This window comes from Chionomys nivalis, chromosome 5 (genome assembly GCF_950005125.1).
Source record: "Chionomys nivalis chromosome 5, mChiNiv1.1, whole genome shotgun sequence".
Lineage (NCBI taxonomy): Eukaryota > Metazoa > Chordata > Mammalia > Rodentia > Cricetidae > Chionomys > Chionomys nivalis.
In genome coordinates this window covers 55,798,419-55,817,241 of record NC_080090.1, presented here as the reverse complement: position 1 = coordinate 55,817,241, position 18,823 = coordinate 55,798,419, and the positions used below count along the sequence as shown (strand labels likewise).

The 18,823-nt window shown below is 47.1% G+C and overlaps 1 protein-coding gene across 5 annotated transcripts in view; it reads left to right on the top strand.

Annotated features, from left to right (window-relative positions):
- The first annotated feature begins 3,406 nt into the window (after positions 1–3,406).
- Positions 3,407–18,823, top strand: part of Gpr161 (G protein-coupled receptor 161) — a 41,430-nt gene continuing 26,013 nt past the window's right edge. The window contains exons 1-2 of one of the 5 annotated variants that reach the window (XM_057769899.1): positions 6,932–7,065; positions 7,542–7,662. The gene's annotated coding sequence lies outside the window, so the exon portion shown is untranslated. The other 4 variants (XM_057769904.1, XM_057769901.1, XM_057769900.1 and 1 more) reach the window with 4 other exon arrangements.

Sequence of the window (18,823 nt, the reverse complement as noted above, 5' to 3'; positions counted from 1 at the left end):
TCAACCAAACCCAGAGCTTCCCAACCTAATAGTTAGCCAGCTTCTTTGGGAGTTCCCACCCCTGATTTTCGGGACTGCAGGCCAGCTCCACTTCACTCTCTTGATATTTCCATTAGTTCTAGGATCCAAACTTTGGTTCTCTTGCTTGTTGGAGAGGCCAGAGCTTGTTTGTTTGTTTGTTTTGTGTTAGTTTGTTGGCTTGAGATGGATTTCACTGTGTGGCTCTTGCTGTCTTAGAACTTACTAAGCAGACCAGGCAAGCTTCACACTCACAGGGATCCACCTGCCTCTGCCTCCCAAGTGCTGTGTTTAAAGGCGTTCACCATTGTGCTTGCCTTGGGGCCAGCACTTTAACCACCAAGCTCTCGCAGTAACTATCACCTATTTTGAATGTTTTATCAGACTGAGCCCTGGCCTTACACTAATGAATAGAAAACTCTCTGTCTCACTCCGTAAGGACCCTGCTCTTGTGGGGTGTTTATATTTACTAGCAGACGTGGAAAAGAAGCGAACAGAGAGCTGTGAGGCTCAGCGGTAGAGGTGCCGGCTGCCAAATCTGGCCAGGTGTCTTCTGTGGCTTGTCTTATGACCTTCACGACTAGCCGTAACACTCCCACACATGTCCACACAAGCACAATATAAAATAAATAAATACATTTTTAAAAAGAAAGATAAATACAGATTAGTAGAGAGTTGCATTTTTTTTTTTAAACTTTGTTTTCCTTTTTCTTTTTCTGGACACGGGTCTCACTTTGTAGCCCTGGAACTCGCTATGTAAAACATGCAGGCCTGGAACTCACAGAGATCTGCCTGTTTCTGCCCCGTAAGAGCTTGCAGGACACCAACATGCATTCTATAAAGGACAAGGAGCAGAGAGAGTTTGAAAGCCTTTCCCACTGCCTTCGTGGAGGAGGAGACATTTCAGCCTAGCTGTGAGGGCAGGAAGGCCGAGGATGCCGAGTGTAGCCGGATCGCTCCACGTGGTGCCGAGAGCACAAGGCACCGCCTCACTTTCACTAGCTTTATGTAGACAGATGGGTTGAAAGGATGTCTTGCTTAAAATGCCTCATTAGACGAGGATTCTTCAGGAAGCATTTGGATGAGGTCTCTCAGCTTGGAAGTCTTCTAAAGGTCCTAAAAAAAGAATCTCATAAAACCAAGTGGGGATGAAGGTTTTATATCTGTGTGTGTGTGCATCTTTCTCTTCTTTTTTGAAAAAAAGGAAACCATATGCTTGCACAGAATTTGTGTATTTTTTGCACATGACTGTCACCTACACAGTGATATAGAGAGAAATAATTATTTCAATAACAATTTCTGATTTTTCTGCTCCTGACTGAAACTGCTCAGAGCTTAATAGTAGCGCCAGCAGGGGGAAAAACACAACAGCAATCTTACGATAGCAATCAAAAAATGTATTTGTTGGCAGCAATCTCTTTCCCCAAATGTACAGTAAGTCCTGAGCTTGTGAGTTATGGGTAAAAAACCTTTCTGATAAATAATGTATCAGGTAATAAGCAGCAGGATAAAAAAGGTTTTCCATTGAAGAATTCAAAATGAAAGAGTAAGTCTGAGGGAGGTTTGTTCAGTGGAAGGTAGTGTTTGCATGGGAGCCAAAAAGCTTAACTGGTGGCTCTGAATTCTCATTTGCTCCGTGGCAGCACTCTGTGGCATATACTTCCAGATCTTTCTTGAATGTTAACTTTCAGAAAAGCTTAGTCTCCAGGTTGTATGACTCTGGGTGATAGGGCATTTCTTTCCCCCTTTAAAAATTTAAAATTGGGCCGGGCGGTGGTGGCGCATGCCTTTAATCCCAGCACTCGGGAGGCAGAGGCAGGTGGATCTCTGTGAGTTCGAGACCAGCCTGGTCTACAAGAGCTAGTTCCAGGACAGGCTCCAAAACCACAGAGAAACCCTGTCTCGAAAAACCAAAAAAAAAAAAAAAAAAAAAAAATTAAAATTGGCCAGGCAGTGGTGGCACAAGCATTTAATGCCAGTACTTGGGAGGCAGAGGAAGGCGGAGCTCTGTGAGTTCGAGGCCAGCCTGCTCTACAGAGTAAGTTCTAGAACAACCAAGGCTAGAGAAACCCTGTCTCAAAACAAACAAACAAAACCCAAAATTGAAAGTGTGTGTGTTTGTGTAGATGAGTGTGTGCACATGAACGTAGGTGCCCACAGAAGCCAGAGGAGTTGGATGGCCCTGGAGCCGGAGTTATAGGTGGTTTTGAGTCACTTGATGTGGGTCCTGGGACACAAATTTGGGTCCTCTGAAAGAGTAGTAGGTACTCAGAACCACTGAACCATCTTTTTGGTCCTTCATTTAACCTTTTAATTCCCACAGATATGTAGGTACCCACACCCCCATTTTGTATATGAATAAACTGAGACTCAGAAAGGTTAGCTGATTCCCCAGGTCACGGGGCTTACTTGTTAGTGTTGGAGTCCGTGTTAATTTAATTAATAATCAGAGATTTTGAAATAAATGTCTAAAATACTCCTGGGAACAGCTTGATTTAAGCTGCTTCAAGCATCTAATTGCCTAGATGACCGAGAACGACTCGGCTTCTAGTTTTTGACCAGATGAAAGCATCGGATCACACAGAGCAGCAAGCCATCCGTTTACTTTCCCGCTCATTATCCCACTTGTTCCCCAAAGCAGTCGGCTGTTTAGCAGGTGGTAGATAGTAAATTATTATTTTAAATGGTGCCCAATAATAATAAGGAGGCAGCTCCCACGGTGTCAATCCACAGACAAGGGAATAATTAATGCACTTCTGCAAGCAGATGGATTCCAGAGGAAATTGAAAAGTATTCTAAGCACAGTATCAGTATTTTATTAATTTTTTTCTGGAATTTGACTAGGGCGTTATTACTTTGTGTCTGATTATTATGCTGACACGTTGGCTTTTCCTTTGTTATTATTTCTTTTTCTTAGCAGTTGTAGTTGTAGTGTTCGGTTTAGTTTGTTCTTTTTTTTTTTTTTTAAATCTCCTTATTAAGATTGAAGCATAGGAACACAGCGGGCTGGGGAGGAGTATGCAATAGATGAGTGAGGGAGACCGAAGGAAAGAACCAGAAGGAGCAAGCAGGCCCCGGTCTTTATTCTCACTGCTTCTTCTCCCCCTTTGTTGAGGGGGGAGCAGAGAGGGTTTGTAAAGGTCTGTTCACATCCACTTTCCCCAACAACCTGCTTTCATTCCTTAAAGTCTGGCTTCGGGGTTATTTACTGATACTGCCCGGGTCCAGGACACATCTGGTACTAGACAGATGCCCTCAGTGGCTAGTTGGATGAAGGAAAGGTGAGTGAGGAAAAGGATGCCAGAGTCCGACTTGAGAAGGGAGGAGGAGGAGAACGCAACTGTGAGGAAGGAAGGATCCGAAAGTACTGAAGGGCTGGAGAGAGAAATGGAAACTGATGTCCCCAAAGGCTGGAACCGGGAGAGAGGAGGCCTGAGTAGAAACCACAAGAGGTTTCCAGGGAAAAAAGTGGGAGAACGGAGAGGGTGAGGGCTAGACAAAGAGCAGCGGGTCGAGGCTGCTCAGATGCTGGTCGTGGGAAGAAATGGGGGAAAAAGTGGCCGGGCCGGGAGGCGGCGGAGGAAGGGGTGTGAGGGAGGAGAGCGGGGCGGGGCGCGGGACACCGGGCTGGGGGCGCGAGGCGCCGGCCGGGGCGGCGACGAGGGCGGGCGGGCAGCGGGAGGCGGAGCGCGAGCGCCTCAAAGTTCCTCGGCCTTGCTCCGGGCCCGGGGGCCGCGTGCTGCCGGCGGGAGGAGCGAAGCGGGGCTCGGCGGCCTGAAACCCGAAACCTCGCGTCCCGGGCGCGGCGCGGCGCGCAGGGAGGAAGCGGCGGGGAAGCGGCCGGGCCCTGAGCTGCCGCGGCTCTTCGGTGAGCACCGGGCGGGAGGAGGAGGGGGGCGCAGGCCGGGGCGGGACGGGCTGCCCGGGCTGCCCGGGGATGGAGCGGCGCTGAAGGCATTGTGCTAGGCGCCGGCCTGGCTGGGTCTGCAGCCCTCCCCCCGACCCCGCTTCCCCTTCGGCGGTCCCGGAGCCCCCCTCTCCCAAGTCTTATTGAGGCTCATTCCCGGCTGCATCGCGCCTTGCTTTTGGGGCGCTGGTGCTTTGGCATCAGTCTTTGGAGCTCTTTGTGGGAAGAGCCTGGGGGGCGCGTCCCCTCTAATCGGCCGGAGGCTTTTCAGAAGCCCACCTGGTTCTGCTGGGTGCAGCCCACTCCATTTCCCCGGAGCCCCTCTGCACATCCCCCTAGGAAGGGAGGGCATCAGTGCATGCCCCGGACTCAGCCCGGGAGGGCCGCGCCCCCTACTGCCGGCTCAGGAATGGGGGTGTGGGGCGCAGCGACCCCGACACTCGGCTGGAATCCGTGAGGATCAGGTGAGTAACAGCCTCCTGGTCAGGACTCAGGGTGTCCCTGTGCCAGAGCCTGGGTGGGAGGCGAACGCAGATGTCGCCTCGGTGGGGATGGGCGCCCCTGCCCCTCAGATCTGTGAGAGGGAGATTCTGCTGGTTTGGGGGTTGGGGAGGAGCATTTCACCAAGTGGGCCAAGAGCTTAAGCCCGGGTGCATCCCGTGGACAAAGGCGTGTGGCATGAGGAATGTCTGTTGGAATGGCCCGTGCGCTTCAGAGCAGCTGCTTACCAGTGGCTGCAGCCGGGCGTTGGCACCTTTGGGTAGCACCACTCTTGAGACTCTGCCTTTTCATTATCGTACCTCTGAACCCTTTTGCAAAGTGTTTACAAGAGCGGCCGCTTAGTCCTCCTCGCTGCTAGGTAAGGAGAAAGCTGCAGTTTTGGAGGGAAGAGACCTGGGTTCGGTGATGTGCCCAGTGGGCGACACTAATAGATCAGACTGTCTTTGGTGCTGGGGGCTGCTGGAGCCTCAGAATAGGTCTCCTCCCGGTTGCAGAAAGCCAGCCTGGGTTGCAGCCCAGCCTCTTGGAGCCTCAGCTTTGCCAAATCGATGTTAGCCTGTATCTTACTTCAGCCACCTTGAGAGCAGGTGAAAAATAGCGTTTGCCAGCCCCTCTAGAAGAATGCGGTGGGGGCGGGGCCTCCACCCTGCTTCTTCCATAGCCCCTCTTCCTGCCCTAGCCTTCCCCACCTTATTTTATACTTCTAAGGTGCTGGCAGCTGGTTTCATACTCACCTTTTAGATCCATTTACATGACAGCCCTGTGAACTGCAGTTATTGTCCCTTTTGATGGGGGAGGAAACTGAAAGCCAGGAAGGTGAAATACATTGCCCTATTTTTGTTTGTTTATTTGTTTTGTTTTGTTTGAGACAGGGACTCTACTATGTAGTCCTGGCTATCCTGAAACTCATTACGTGTGTGGGAGACGAGGCGAGCTGGGGCTTGAACTCGCTGAGATTTGTATGCCTCTGCCTCCTGGCTGAACTAGCATCTTTTGACTTAGCAATGCTTTGCACGTGGAGGTCATTTGACTCGGGACGTTTTGTCCTACAGACTTAACAAGATGTCACTGAGCAGAAAGAAATCAGCTTGGTATTTTGATAATAACTTAAAGACCTTGGGTCCCCAGCTCTGTGCTGCAGCCTCTGCACTGGAGTCCTCTGACCGTGGAGTAGGGAATAATCCTAGGTCGTGTGTGCTCTGTTTGGGGTCTGAACCTCATCTGTCACAAATGTCAGCAGATCCAGGTAGAGTCCTATGGCACACACTCCCTGGACGATGCTACCCAGGAAAAAGCTGGGTAGGGTTCTGTGCAGAGTGACATCCCATGAGAAGGCAGCCAGCTGTGATACTGCCACAGGTCCCATCATTATTGTCTGATGTGATCTTGGTGGAAACTGTTAATTTTCGTGGGGAGAAAAAGAATCTCATTTAAAAAATAGCTTTTAATTCAAAACTCATTTTTGTTAAATATGCAGAGTCATTGAATTGTGTGTCCAGGTGTTTTGTGGCCTGCAGACTGCCAGGATACAGTCTAGGTTAGACCTTTTGAGACACAGTCTAGCTGAGCCGCTGTAAAGCACGGCTGGAGGGGAGAAGCGGTGTGTCTAAAATCCGACAGCGTGAACAAGATGAGGGCTAGCTGGTAGTGTGCTTTGTAGTTCAGGGAAGGAGTTAATGCTTCATTCACTCAACTTATCCGAATCTCGCCAATGAGCGTATCCTGTCCCCCAAAAGAATACTTTCAACCAGTTTTCAGTCTGTTTCTGGGGTCTTTTTTTGTGCCTGGCACTGGAGACGGTGGCGCTCGGGGCGGAAAGTTGGGAGCACGAAGGAAGGAGTTTTCGGTCTGTCTCATAAGGTACACTTGCTTCCTTGTTTTGGTTTGTGTTGGTTTTATACTGGAGTCATAGGTGCCTGGGGATAATCTGAAGTCCCTAGCTCTAGGTACTGCCTTGCCCCACCCTTTACAGGGTATGGGGGCATAATGATAGAGTTTATCTGGTATATAGTAAGTTTTCAAAAACACGAGTTATTAGGAAAGATTTTAATAGAGGAGTATATAGAAAAATTAAAGTTCTATTCATAACTCCTCTACTCTTTTTTCCACCTCTGAGGTAACCACATCAAATGTATTTCCTTCCAGGCCCGTGTGTGTGTGTGTGTGTGTTTGTGGTATACATATGTGCACATGGAAGCCAGAGGTTGATAACCTTCCTCCACCTTACTGTTTATATTTTGACAATGTATATAATGATTTTGACCATACTCACCCCCTTTTAACTTTCTTTTCTCCCCCCTCTTTAACTGAACCCTCTCTGTCTCAAATAGCCCCCCTCTACTTTCATGCCATTTTGGACCTTTGATTAGGGTTGCTTGTGTGTGCACGGGATGAGGGGACGCTATTTACTGGGGCATGGGCAACTTTCCATGGTCAACTGTACTGAAGGAAGTGTCTCCTTTTCCCAGTTCTTCTGTGACAGGATCTCTTTGAACCTGGAGCTTACTAATTCTCTAGGCTGGCCAGTGGGCTCCAGGGGACCTCCTGCCCCCTTGGTCCCAGTTCCAGGGTTACAGATGTAGGAATGACGCTTTTACGTGGGTGCTGGGGTTCTGAACACAGGTCTTCATGTTTTCAAGGTAAGTGCTCTACAGAGGGAACTTTCTCTTCAGCCCTTCAGGCCAGGTCTTTTTCAGTGTTTATGCAGTATAAAAACATCATAAAATTTTGTCTACATTTCTAACTTTAAAACCAACCACAATATGTTGAAAAAATCACAAACACACACACACAATTTCCATAACTTACTGGGTTTTTTTTTTTGTTTGTTTGTTTGTTTGTTTTCAAGACAGGGTTTCTCTGTATAACAGTCTGGCTGTCCTAGAACTCACTTTGTAGATCAGGCTGGTCTCCAACTCACTGAGATCCTCCTACCTCTGCCTCCCAAGTGCTGGGATTACAGACGTGCGCCACCATTGCCTGGCTTTAATTTCCTTTAATTGTTTTGATTGAACAATATGACATAAAAATCAACCAATCTCAGTAGTAATTGGCATAATTCTCTCTCTCTGTCTCTCTCTCTCTCTCTGTCTCTCTCTGTCTCTCTCTCTGATAGGGTCTCACTACATAGTCTTGAACTCACACAGAGACCCACCTGGCTCTGTCTCCAAGTGCTGGGATTGAAGACCTGCATCACCACACCCTGCAGCTTCATGGGGCTGTATAGTACTCCTACGGTACTTACTATTGTTTATTTAAACATTTCCCTATTGAAGGGCCCTTAGATTGTTCCAACTTTATCTGCCTGCATAGAAATTATGTCTAGAAGTAGAATCTGTGGTCAAAGAACGTACATATTTTAAACAGTTATTTCTTGTGTTTATTTCTTTTTGAGACAGTGTCTCACCATGCAGCCCCCGCTGTCCTCGGACTCACTATGTGGACCAAGCTGGCCTCTAACTCTCAGCTCATAGAGATGGCTGCCTCTGCCTCCCCAGTGCCGGGACTAAAGGTGTGCCTCCGCCACCACATCCAGCTCTAGCAGTTATTTAAGAGTCCTCTTTTGTCTGTTGGGGCCTGAGGGGCTGTTGAGAAGGGGAGCTAATTCTCTCACTTACGCAGGACTATTTGTTTAGGGTTAGGTCATGCAGTTAAAAAAAAATCACAACGTTCAAAATTCGAGAAGTTATATAAAGTAACAACTCCACCCTCCTCCTGTTCCCTAGCCCTGTATTTCCTTTTTGACTTATAGCCAGTTCTGCCAGTTTTTGTCTTTCAGATATAATCCATACACCCACAGGTGGAACAATGTGTATCTTTTCATATTTTTCATTTCCTTTCAAAATGAGTACTGTAGCACACTTTATACCCACTTCTGCATATGACATTTGAAGTTTATCCCAAATCTTAGAGTACCACATCGGCTGTGTGCATTTTAAATGCTAATAGATTCTTCTACATTTACTCTTAACATTTTGGAAACCAACTTGTATTTCCTCTAATTCCTCTGTCAATTTCTTTGCCATTTCCCCCCTTCTGGTGAATTGGAATCTCATCAATTTAAGAAGCTCTGCCTGGATTCTGGACTTTGGTCCACCTGTTGTTAACAAATCAGATGTTTTCCCTTTCTGCCCTGCACGGTTGTGCATGGTTTTGCGGGCGTATTTAACTTAGGGAGGTTAGATTTGTGTCATTTTTCTTGGTAGCTTTCTGTTTTCTGTTTTTGTTTTCAGGGCTATGCTTTCTTAACTTTTATCTTTCTTATCTATCTATCTATCTATCTATCTATCTATCTTCTATCTATTTTTCAATTAAAGTGTTGAGGGGGTTGAGAGTGGTTGAGAGCACACACTCCTCCTGCAGAGGACTGGAATTCAGTTCCAACACTCACGCCTGCAGCTCACAGCTGCCTGTAGACTACAGCTCCAGGAGAGGCTGGCCTTCCTAGGTTTCTGCATTTACATGCATGTGTGACTCCCTCCATCCCCTCCCCCATGGACAGAGAGGGGGGGATATATGCACATACATGCATAATTATATGTATACATATACATGTATATAGTATATTGCACACACATATATGTGTATATAGTATATATGTGTATATATGTATATGTGTGTGTATATATGTGCGCACACACACACACACACACACACACACGCACAGTCATTCCAGGACTGTAAACATAGCTCAGTGGCAGAGCACTTACCTAGCATGCTGGAAAACGGTCCCAGCCCTGGGGAGGGGGTACACACAGAATTACTCTTTTATACTCTCCTCAATTCCCCTCTCTTCTGTGATCTCTGTGGTCAGGGTTTGTATCTGTCCCTGAGTCTCTTTAGCCAATCTCTATTTTCTTGGCCTTTTAAAGGGATATTTCCCACCAAGTCTTAAGGGGGTGCTTTTCTTGGGCAGGCAAAGCAGGAGCAAGGGTGTGGTTGGCAGTGGGGACGTTGTTCAGGCACAGAGCTGGGCAGCGGTGCTAGCGCTGTCTGGAGAGCTGGGAGTGACTTGGGATGGCAGAGGTGGAAGACATCCGCTAATGAATAAAGCCCGCAGGTGAGGGAATCACGTGATACGTCCAGGCCTGTGTGTGGAACCATCAATCTGGCAGAGTGGGAAGGACAGATTGGAATGGGGGCGAGATCAGAGATAAGAAGATGGAATGGAAATGTCTCATAGTAACCTAGAGGGAAGAGGGTGGAACGCTGAGATGGGTAATGACAGTGAGGATGAAGTTCTGAGCTAGGCTTTAGTGATGCACAGGATGTCTGCCACAGGGATGGAACAGATCAGCATTTATCAACACACACAGGCGCACGTACACACACACATGCGCACGCATGCGCACGTACACACAAACACACACACACTCTTATTTTGCCCGGAATGGAAATCTAAGGCTTGCACATGCTCATTCATTGGCCCAGGATCACACTGCCTGAGTGTCAGTCAGAGCTATCGCCCTATCAGGATTATTTGGCAAGGGCAGTTGAAAATGTCCTAGTTTTCTGGTTTTGCCATTTTTCTAATGTTTTAAAATGTTATGTGTGTGTATAAGCTGGAACATCTGTATGTGCAGCACATGTGTGGCCAGATGGCCTCAGAGGCTGGAAAACAGCATTAGAGCCCCTGGAACTGGACTTACGGGAGACTGTGAGCTGCCTGCTCTAAGTGCTGGGAACTGAACCCAGGTCCACTGCAAGAGCATCACATGATCTTGACTACTCAGTCCTCTCTCCAGCACATGCTACTTTTTAGAAAAGATAGTGTCTCTAGCCCAGGATGAGCGTGAACTCCTTGTGTAACATAGAATGTCTCTGGTTCTCCTGCCTACACTTTCCCAGGCCTGGGATTATGGGTGTATGTTACCATAAATGCTTTATTTAGTGCTGGCAGTGGAGTCCGGGTGCAGGCAAGCACTCTACTAATTGAAGTACATCTCTAGCCTCTAGGTTTCTGTCTTAAGAGAGGGGATGAGGCCAGGCGGTGGTGGCACACGTCTTTAATCCCAGCACTCGGGAGGCAGAGGCTGACAGATTTCCATGTGTTCAAGGCCAGCCTGGTCTACAACATGAGTTCCAGGACAGCCAGGACATAGAGAAACCCTGTCTTGAAAAACCAAAAACTAAAAACCAAAAAGGAAGGAAGGAAGGAAGGAAGGAAGGAAGGAAGGAAGGAAGGAAGGAAGGAAAGTGAGAGTGAGAAAAGAAAAAAGAGAAGAGAGGGGCGAGTAGTGTTGTTCTACGTAGTGAAGAAACATGAAGAATCGTGTGTGGGGATGGTGAGAGCCGAGAGGGTGAATTCTGGTTTTTGTATATGTCATACCTGAGGTACTTGGATGTGTGGTATATGGGAGAGAACATTTAAGGGTGGTGGATGTGAGTCTGGTCTCTAGGGTAAAGATGGAGAGTTAACTAGCAAAGGTAAGTGATAGAGACAGCATACATATGGAGAGGAAAATTATCTAAAGGAACCTTGGGTCTAGAGAGATGGCCCAGAGGTTAAGTTCATTTGCTGTTCTTCCTGAGGGTCCAAGCTTGCTTCTCAGCACCTTCAAGAGTGTGTTATAGACCAGTAAGCTCTGATGCCTTCTGTGTGCTGGCTTCCTGCCTTGCTGTGTGATCCCTCACGGCTTCTCTCACACACTCCCTTCCTGATGCTGTCCGCCACGATATGATGCAGTCAGAGGATGTTTAGAGTTTTAGCCTCCAAAACCATGAGGTGAACAAACTTTTCCTTAGAAAGTAGGCAGTTTGAGGTAGTTCACTACAGCGAGAGAAAACAGATGAATGGACCCGGTTTCATTTCTCTCCATTGCACTTCTCACCACCTGGGACTGTTTTACATATGTGTTATTTATCTGTGTCCCACCCCTTGTAAACTTTGTCATGTCTTGCTTCTGTGGGTTACAACTGTAAACAATAGCCGAGCAGAGGATCTTCAGTACATGTTTTTTTTTTTTTTTGCATAGAGCAGTGAGAAATGACAAGGAGAAAGGCAAGTGGAGGATTGGATAGGAGCATCCAGAAACCTGCAGCAGTGTGGCTGGTGAGGGGGGAGAGAGGGGACATCCTGTGTTCTTTAGGTATCTGTCTCATATATAGTCCACCAGAGAGGATATATACCGAAGAAATACTTGTGAGCCATTTAAAAATAATATTGCTAAGGCCAGGCTTAGCGGCGCACGCCTTTAATCCCAGCACTCGGGAGGCAGAGGCAGGGGGATCTCTGTGAGTTCGAGGCCAGCCTGGTCTACATAATGAACTCTTGGTCAGCTGGGGGTTGTGCAGTGAGACCCTGTCTCAAAAATATAAGGACAATATTAATTATACTATTACATGTATGAAATTCTCAAGGAATCAATAAATGTTAAATGCAATAATATTGTCATTTTGCCAGTATGGGCTTAATTAGTTTGTTTAGCTCTGTGAGGATAATCAGTAAAAATATAATTGAGGGTAAAACTTCATTATCATATAATCATTGTTTGCTTTTAATACAAGTAAATGTTTTTGTCTTCCGCGCATAGCCCTCATTTCTTACTACCTTATATTTTTCTCTCTCTCTCTCTTTCTCTCTCTCTCTCTCTCTGTGTGTGTGTGTGTGTAAGGAGTTGGTCTGTTTAGTTAACATATACACAGTAGGAGATGTTGCTCCTACAGGACAGGAGTCTTCCGTGTCCACATGACTGACATTTTTGACCAGCTATTCTTTGTTGAGGGGCAGCATCTTCCATGGTGTGACAACCCCAAACGCCTCCTGGCAGTTCCAGGTGTTCCCTGCAGAGGGCACACAATCACCTCTCCTGGAGTAGTGGTTGAGCTGGACAGTTACCTGAAATGTCTGCTTTCCCCAGCCGTCCTGATTCTTCACTGACATCACTGTGAGCTTTATTGCTTACACAGGGGATGCTCACTCCTCTTGAAGGGAAGGGCTCGTGAGGCAAAGGAATCAGGGGACGTGGCCACTTGTAGTCACAGGTAGAGATATGTCTAAAAGTACCTGTGACCCAGACTTTGCTGTAGCAAGTAGATGATTGGATGCCAAGTGCTAAGTTCGTCCGCTACTGGGAGGAAGAACTATTGAATCTTTAGCTTCAATCTCGGGGCCTTGAGTCCCTAACGGGGCCAGGGAAATTTTCATTTGGCCTTCTTCTGCCTTACATCCATTTCATCTAGCTAAGTAATCAGCTGGCTTTCATCACATTTGAAGTAGGAGGGATTAAATCTTTCTTGCCTTCATCTAAATAGGCATTTGAGAGTTTACCTTGGTAGCTGTTCTGCCAGCTGCTTTTACCCATGTTTCCTCAGATGTTCCCTTCGGCAAGCATACGAAGTAAGTTCATTTCCTCTCTTCCTCGTGGAGGAGTTGAGGCTCAGAGAGGTCCAAAGACAAGATCACCAAAGCCCAGACTTAGGTTGGTGAGGACTCCAAAGTTCATGTTCTTCTCTTGGTTTCCAGGTCTAAGTGGATATCAGTGTGGGTTTGGTCACTGTGACAGATACCTGAGATGAACAGCTTAAGCAAGGGAAGGCCTGTTTCGGCTCACGGCTCAAGAGGGTCCTCCATAGGCTATGCCGGTCCCACTGTTTCCAAGCCTGTCATGAGGAAGACCTTGATGATGGGGGGTTGCAGTGAGCTGGTTATCTCATGATGGCTGGGAGGCAGGAAGAGGAATGGGGTGGTGGGGTGGGGTAAAAGGCGGGAGGTGGGGGCCTCTAAAAAGTACTCTTCCCAGTGAGGTACTTGTTTTTTTTTTTTTTTTTTTTGGTTTTTCAAGACAGGGTTTCTCTGTGTAACAGCTCTAGCTGTCCTGGAACTAGCTCTGTAGATCTACCTGCCTTTGCCTCCCAAGTGCTGGGATTAAAGGTGAGCGCCAGCAGCGCCACCACCCAGCCAAGGTACTTCTTCTAATCAGGTGTCCCCCCCACATTTTCTAAAGCTTTGCAACAGTCCATTAAATTATGAGTTCATCAGCGAATGTATTTACTGACTAGGTCATTGCCTTAATGTGTAATCCAGTTCCTTCCTTAAACATCTCAATGTTGCTTTGGAAGTCATGTCTTCAACACATGAGTCTGCTAGGGAGATGCTTAATGTTTAATCTGTAAGAACGTGTATGGGGAAAATACAAAATATTTATCTTCTTGAAGCCAGTTGAGAACATAGAAGACTCTCAGGGGACATTTGTTAGCCACCTGGAAAGGAACGCAACCTCTCTTTAAAAAACCAAAACCTAAGCCAAAACAAAAGAATCCCTTGTGTTGTACAGGGATTCACGCCTGAAAAGATAACTAAAATGGAACAGAAAAACTGTAGGTTTGGTGGTAACAACTATGGTAGGCACAGACTGTTCTAGAAAGGCTTCTTGAGAGTTCAGCTATTCAACTAAGTGGTAATGAGTGATGCTAAGGCGGCCCATGGCCTGGGGCACAGGAATGGCTTTCCCAGCCCACAGGAATCCTCCCTTGCCCTTTTATTATCTCTTCAACGGGAAGACACGCCTAAGAACAAAAAGCTACTGTGAATTAATTACCATGTGAAAAATGCATTTGGATTTCCTTGACCACAAAGACATTGATTGTAATATCCCTTATGTGGTTCTTGGTTAGTGCTTGGGGCGTACTTGGTTGGGAGGACCCCTCCCAGTGACCACTGAAGGATCAGTCAGAGAATGTGAAGTAGGGCATTTTATATAAAGTAAATTAAGGGGAGCACGGTATCCCCGAACGGGGACATTCTTCTTCATACGGGCTGCTCAGACCTTCTGCATGGATCCCTAGTCTCTGCAGAAAACAGCTTTCTCCGGCTTGGCCTTTTGGAACAGCCCAATTGGTGTAATTGAAAGTAATTCATTCCGGTGGGTGAAATCTAATTGGACTTAGCAACCTTGCTTTCAAATCCAGCAGTTTCTACATATTACTTACAAATTATTAAAGACAAATTCCAGGCTCAGGCTGTTTCAAGGGTGCCATGTGTCCAGAACGTGCTACTGTTAGCCTGAGCCACATCATTTATCATCATGGTCCTGCCCAGGAGAAAATCAGCTCACCTCAAAGACACTGGTGGAAGTGGTTCCTAGGAGACAGAGTGCATCCCGCTGGCCTTCCATGTGGAATTCACTAACTCTTCTAAACACGCTGTGAGTGAACTCGGCAGGGGAATTGCAGGTTGAATATAGGGAAACAGAGGGCTAAAGGTTAGCAGAGCAAATGAAAATTTGCAAGTCACCAGGGTGTTCTAGTTTGCTCTTCTGTAGCTGTGACAAACGCCACCACTAAAGCAGCTTGAGGAGGACAGTTCTTTATTGGCTTACACTTCCAGATCACAGTCTGTCATTGAAGGAAGTCAGGATAGGAACCGTAGAACATGGATTGCTGGCTCTCTCTTTCGGGCTCACTCACCCACTCCCATTCAGCTAACTTTCTCTTGTGGTCCAGGCCCCCTTCTCAGGAATGGGGCTGCTCACAGCGGGAAGGACCTTTCTACGTCAGTCATCAGTCAAGGCAGTCTCTCACAGACATGATGACAGGTCTATCTGATATAAGTCGTTCCTCAACGGAGGTTCCGTTTTCCCTGGTGAGTCTAAGCTGTGTCAAGTTGACAGGAGAAACTCATTGGCATGGTTGGTGTTTAAGGACACCTCTCTCAGTGTCATGAGGAAGCAGATTTTCAACACATGTGGCAGTGGCCCACTGTCATAACCCACTAGCTGATCAATTGTGACGCCAGCAACCTTGGAGGTTTCAAAAGCAAGTGATAGCATTGGAATTGATTTCTAAGCCCATGTATTGAGGGGATTTATGTCTTATGTAACCTGTTTTAAAACATAGGGGAAAGGGACTAGAGGATGGCTCAGTGGTTAAGAGCACTGGCTGCTCTTCCAGAAAACTTAGGTTTAATTGCCAGAACTTACATGGCAGTTCATAACTGTCTGTAACTCTCATTCTAGGGAACCTGATGCCCTCTCAGGTGTACTCTGGCAGCAGGCACATACATGGTGCACAGACATGCGTGCAGACAAAACATCCATACATATAAGATAAAACATGGAAAAGTGTGATGGATTGCATGTATTTTGCTGAAAGGCTTACTAGAAAGAGTTAGCATGCTCTTAATAACATCTTGCCAGGTCAGAAAATTCAGCTGTCCAGAATGAAGCGTTCCAGGGGGTAAGCTGGTCTTTAAGTGCAGTTATGGAAATTGCTACTGGAGGGTGCACTCCTTAATGGTTACATTCTCCTTGTATGTTTAGGGTTACCATGGGAAAGGGTGAACAAGTTAAGGTCTTTTGCACCAGGGGAAGGGTTGAGGACAAAGAGACAAGGATGGATGAAAACGGAATGGGAGAGGAATGGCTGCCCTGGCCCTGTTCTTTCTCGCCATTGGATTGCTGTGTAACAGCCACACCGCAGCTCGCCTTCCTTGGCATCTCTCTCTCCATCTTTGACCTGTGTATCAGGTTGGGTTGCTTTTCTCAGCAAGGGAACTTCCCTGCAGAGAATTAACCAAGGAGTTGTCTAGCTGTGGCTGCACAGTTCATGAGACTTCGCTGTTTCAAGCTCTCTGCGTTGTGTGGGACTTCCAACCACATGTTTAAAAAGGCTCTCCTTTGAACACTGGGTTTGAGTTTCCTTAGGAAAACGGGAAAAGGATTGAAAGCCGTCGCTAAATCTGTTCCTTTTAAATCAGTAAATAGAGGCCAGAAGTCAACATCTGGAGTCTTCCTTAATCATGCTCCACCTTATCTTTTTTTAAAAAAGTATTTTTTAATTGTAATTTATTATTTGTGTGTGTGGATTATCTCTTCTACCAAGTAGTCATGGAATTATTATTATTATTTTTTTAATCCTAATGTGCTTTATTGATTCTAAAGAACTCCTGCATTTTTATACAGAGGAAGGAGTTCTTGGATTTTACGACGGGGTGCTGAAATAGTCTGGACAATCCTCAAGGGGGGTAGATATTTCTGGGGCACCATAAAAACAGGATAACGTTGTTTCACTCTCTTGTTGAGGTTACACAAATTCAGGATCAAAGACCTCGGGTCGTAGATCTCTTTCTTCTTGGTCTGGATGGGGATGTACGGTTGCTCATTGAGGGGCTTCACCAGCAGCTGCAGCAGATCCTTCCGGAAGATATTCCAGTTGTTCTCCTTCAGGTATCTCTGACACAGCTCTTCATCGCCGTATGAGCTCTGTTCCCATGCTCAAAAAGATGAGAGGTCGGAGGTCACGCATACTTTCTGGAAGGAAGGCCTGGTGAGTGCCCGGGAAGATTCTAGCCTACGTCCATCCTGGGTCGGAGCTTCATCGCGTCTGCTCTGAGAGGAGCTGCCCTGCATCTCTAGTCATGGAATTAAACTAAGGTTGTCAGGCTTGGTGGCAAGTGCCTTTACCTGATGAGTTATCTCACTGACCCTCTACCTTATGTTTTGAGACAGAGTCACTGAACCTGCTACACTATCTGGCCAGTGAGTTCTAGGGATTTCCTGCTTCCATTCACCCTGCGCTATGGTTGCAGAGAAGTATCTCTGCACCAGCTGTTGTACATGGGCCCTAGGGACCAAGCTCCAGTCCTCTTGCTTGCTCCATCAGAGTACTGACTGAACTATGTCTCCAGCTCTCAAGGACACACATGTGCCTGGAGTGTAGTGATGGCCAATGAGCTACAGTAAGACATTGAGGAATTTTAGACACATTCCGGGTGTGAAGCCAGGTCCCCAGATGGACTCGATTTGGGGCAGGAGGGAATGCGAAGAATCAGGAGTGACTTCAAGATGAGGCTCTGAGCACCTGTAAGGACAGGGGTGCTTCACATGAGATGATGGAGAACATGGGAAGAGTTGGCCATTTGGGACATGTCAGGCTTCCGGTGCCTGTGGCAGGAGAGTGGAGATGTTGGGTGGGCAGCCGGATGTAGGAGTCTGCAGCTCTTGGGGGCATCACTGATGTCTCTCCATCCATGCTGGGGCTTCTAAGCAGATCTCAGTCCAATTGCCTGTTGACTCATCATGGTCACTCTGGCACCAACCAACATCAGGTCGACTTGGAATGACCTTGGACTGTTCTGACCTGGTCTGACGTAGTTTTGCCTTTTGGTTTTGCTGGGATTCCTGTTCTGGGGGGCATGGTCTGAACCTCATGTGAAGGATCTGGCATTTTGCCCTTCTCCAACTCAGAGGAATCACATGAACCAGGCTAGAACATGCAGAAGGATGCTTGACTGGTGGGCATCTGGGAGTGACACTCTAGGGAAGACTTTCTCTGCCATGGATTGGCCAGAATCTTCTGTTTCCCGGAAGCGCTTGGTCCTTGGTCTCCGGAGTGAGCTGTCTTCCTTATATCCTCCCCTGCCTGTTTGTGGGTCTAGGGGAGGCCAAGACGGACTTGACTATTTGGTGAGCATGCTGAATGGTAAACCTGGGCAGTCTGAAGGCAGCTATGACAGTTGCTGCTAGCCAGGCCTGGGAAAGGGGCCACTAAATGTTCCCTTCCGAGAGGACAGCTTGGCGTGGGACTGAGTTTTCCTCAGACTTTCCAACCAGACATAACAGAAGCAGCAAACATATTTTTAACCCGAAGCTGAGTTTTGTTTTTACCTTATAACTCACTCCAGTGTCTGAGGTACAGGGTACAATTTCATAGAGAGACTCGGCCTTGAAGTCGTGGAGAAGGTGTCGGATCCCTGGAGCTGGAATTACGGGAGTTGTGAGTCACCTGATGTGGACCTTAGAAACTGAACTCAGGGTTCTGGAAGCCAGCTACTCTGAACTGCTGAGCTGTCTTCCAGCCCCAGGCTTTTTTTATTTATTTATGGCTTCCCTCAGTCTGTGAAGACAGCAAAGTTAAGGTGAAGACAGACAGATTCTTAAAGAGGTTTTTATTGTGGCTAAATACACAAATGCACGTGGCCTGAGATTTACTGTCTTGGTTGTTTCTCAGTGTGCAGTCCTGTGATAGCAACTCCGTGCATATTGTTGTTTCTCAGTGTGCAGTCCTGTGGTAGCAACTCCGTGCATATTGTTGTGCAGGCCTTCTGTCTGTCCCTGTAGAACTTGGGTGGCAGGGGAACCTGGACCCACTGAGCAGTGATTGACGGCCCCTACCTGTCTTCTCGAACCCTGGCAGCCACCATTCTGCCTTCTGTTTTCAGGATTTTTTTTTCTTTGTTTTTTGGAGACAGAGTCTTCCTGTGTAGCCCAGGCTGGCCCTCAACTTTCAATCTGCTGTATCTCCATCCTCTGTGCACATCGTATAAGTGGAGTAACACGCGCACCGGCTCCTGTGACTAGCCTGCCCCGTCTACAGTGTCCTTGGCCTAATCTGTGCTGTAGTGTACGTTAAAATATCCTTCTTCATCTTAAGTCTGAACCGAATATTGTAGCACACGAT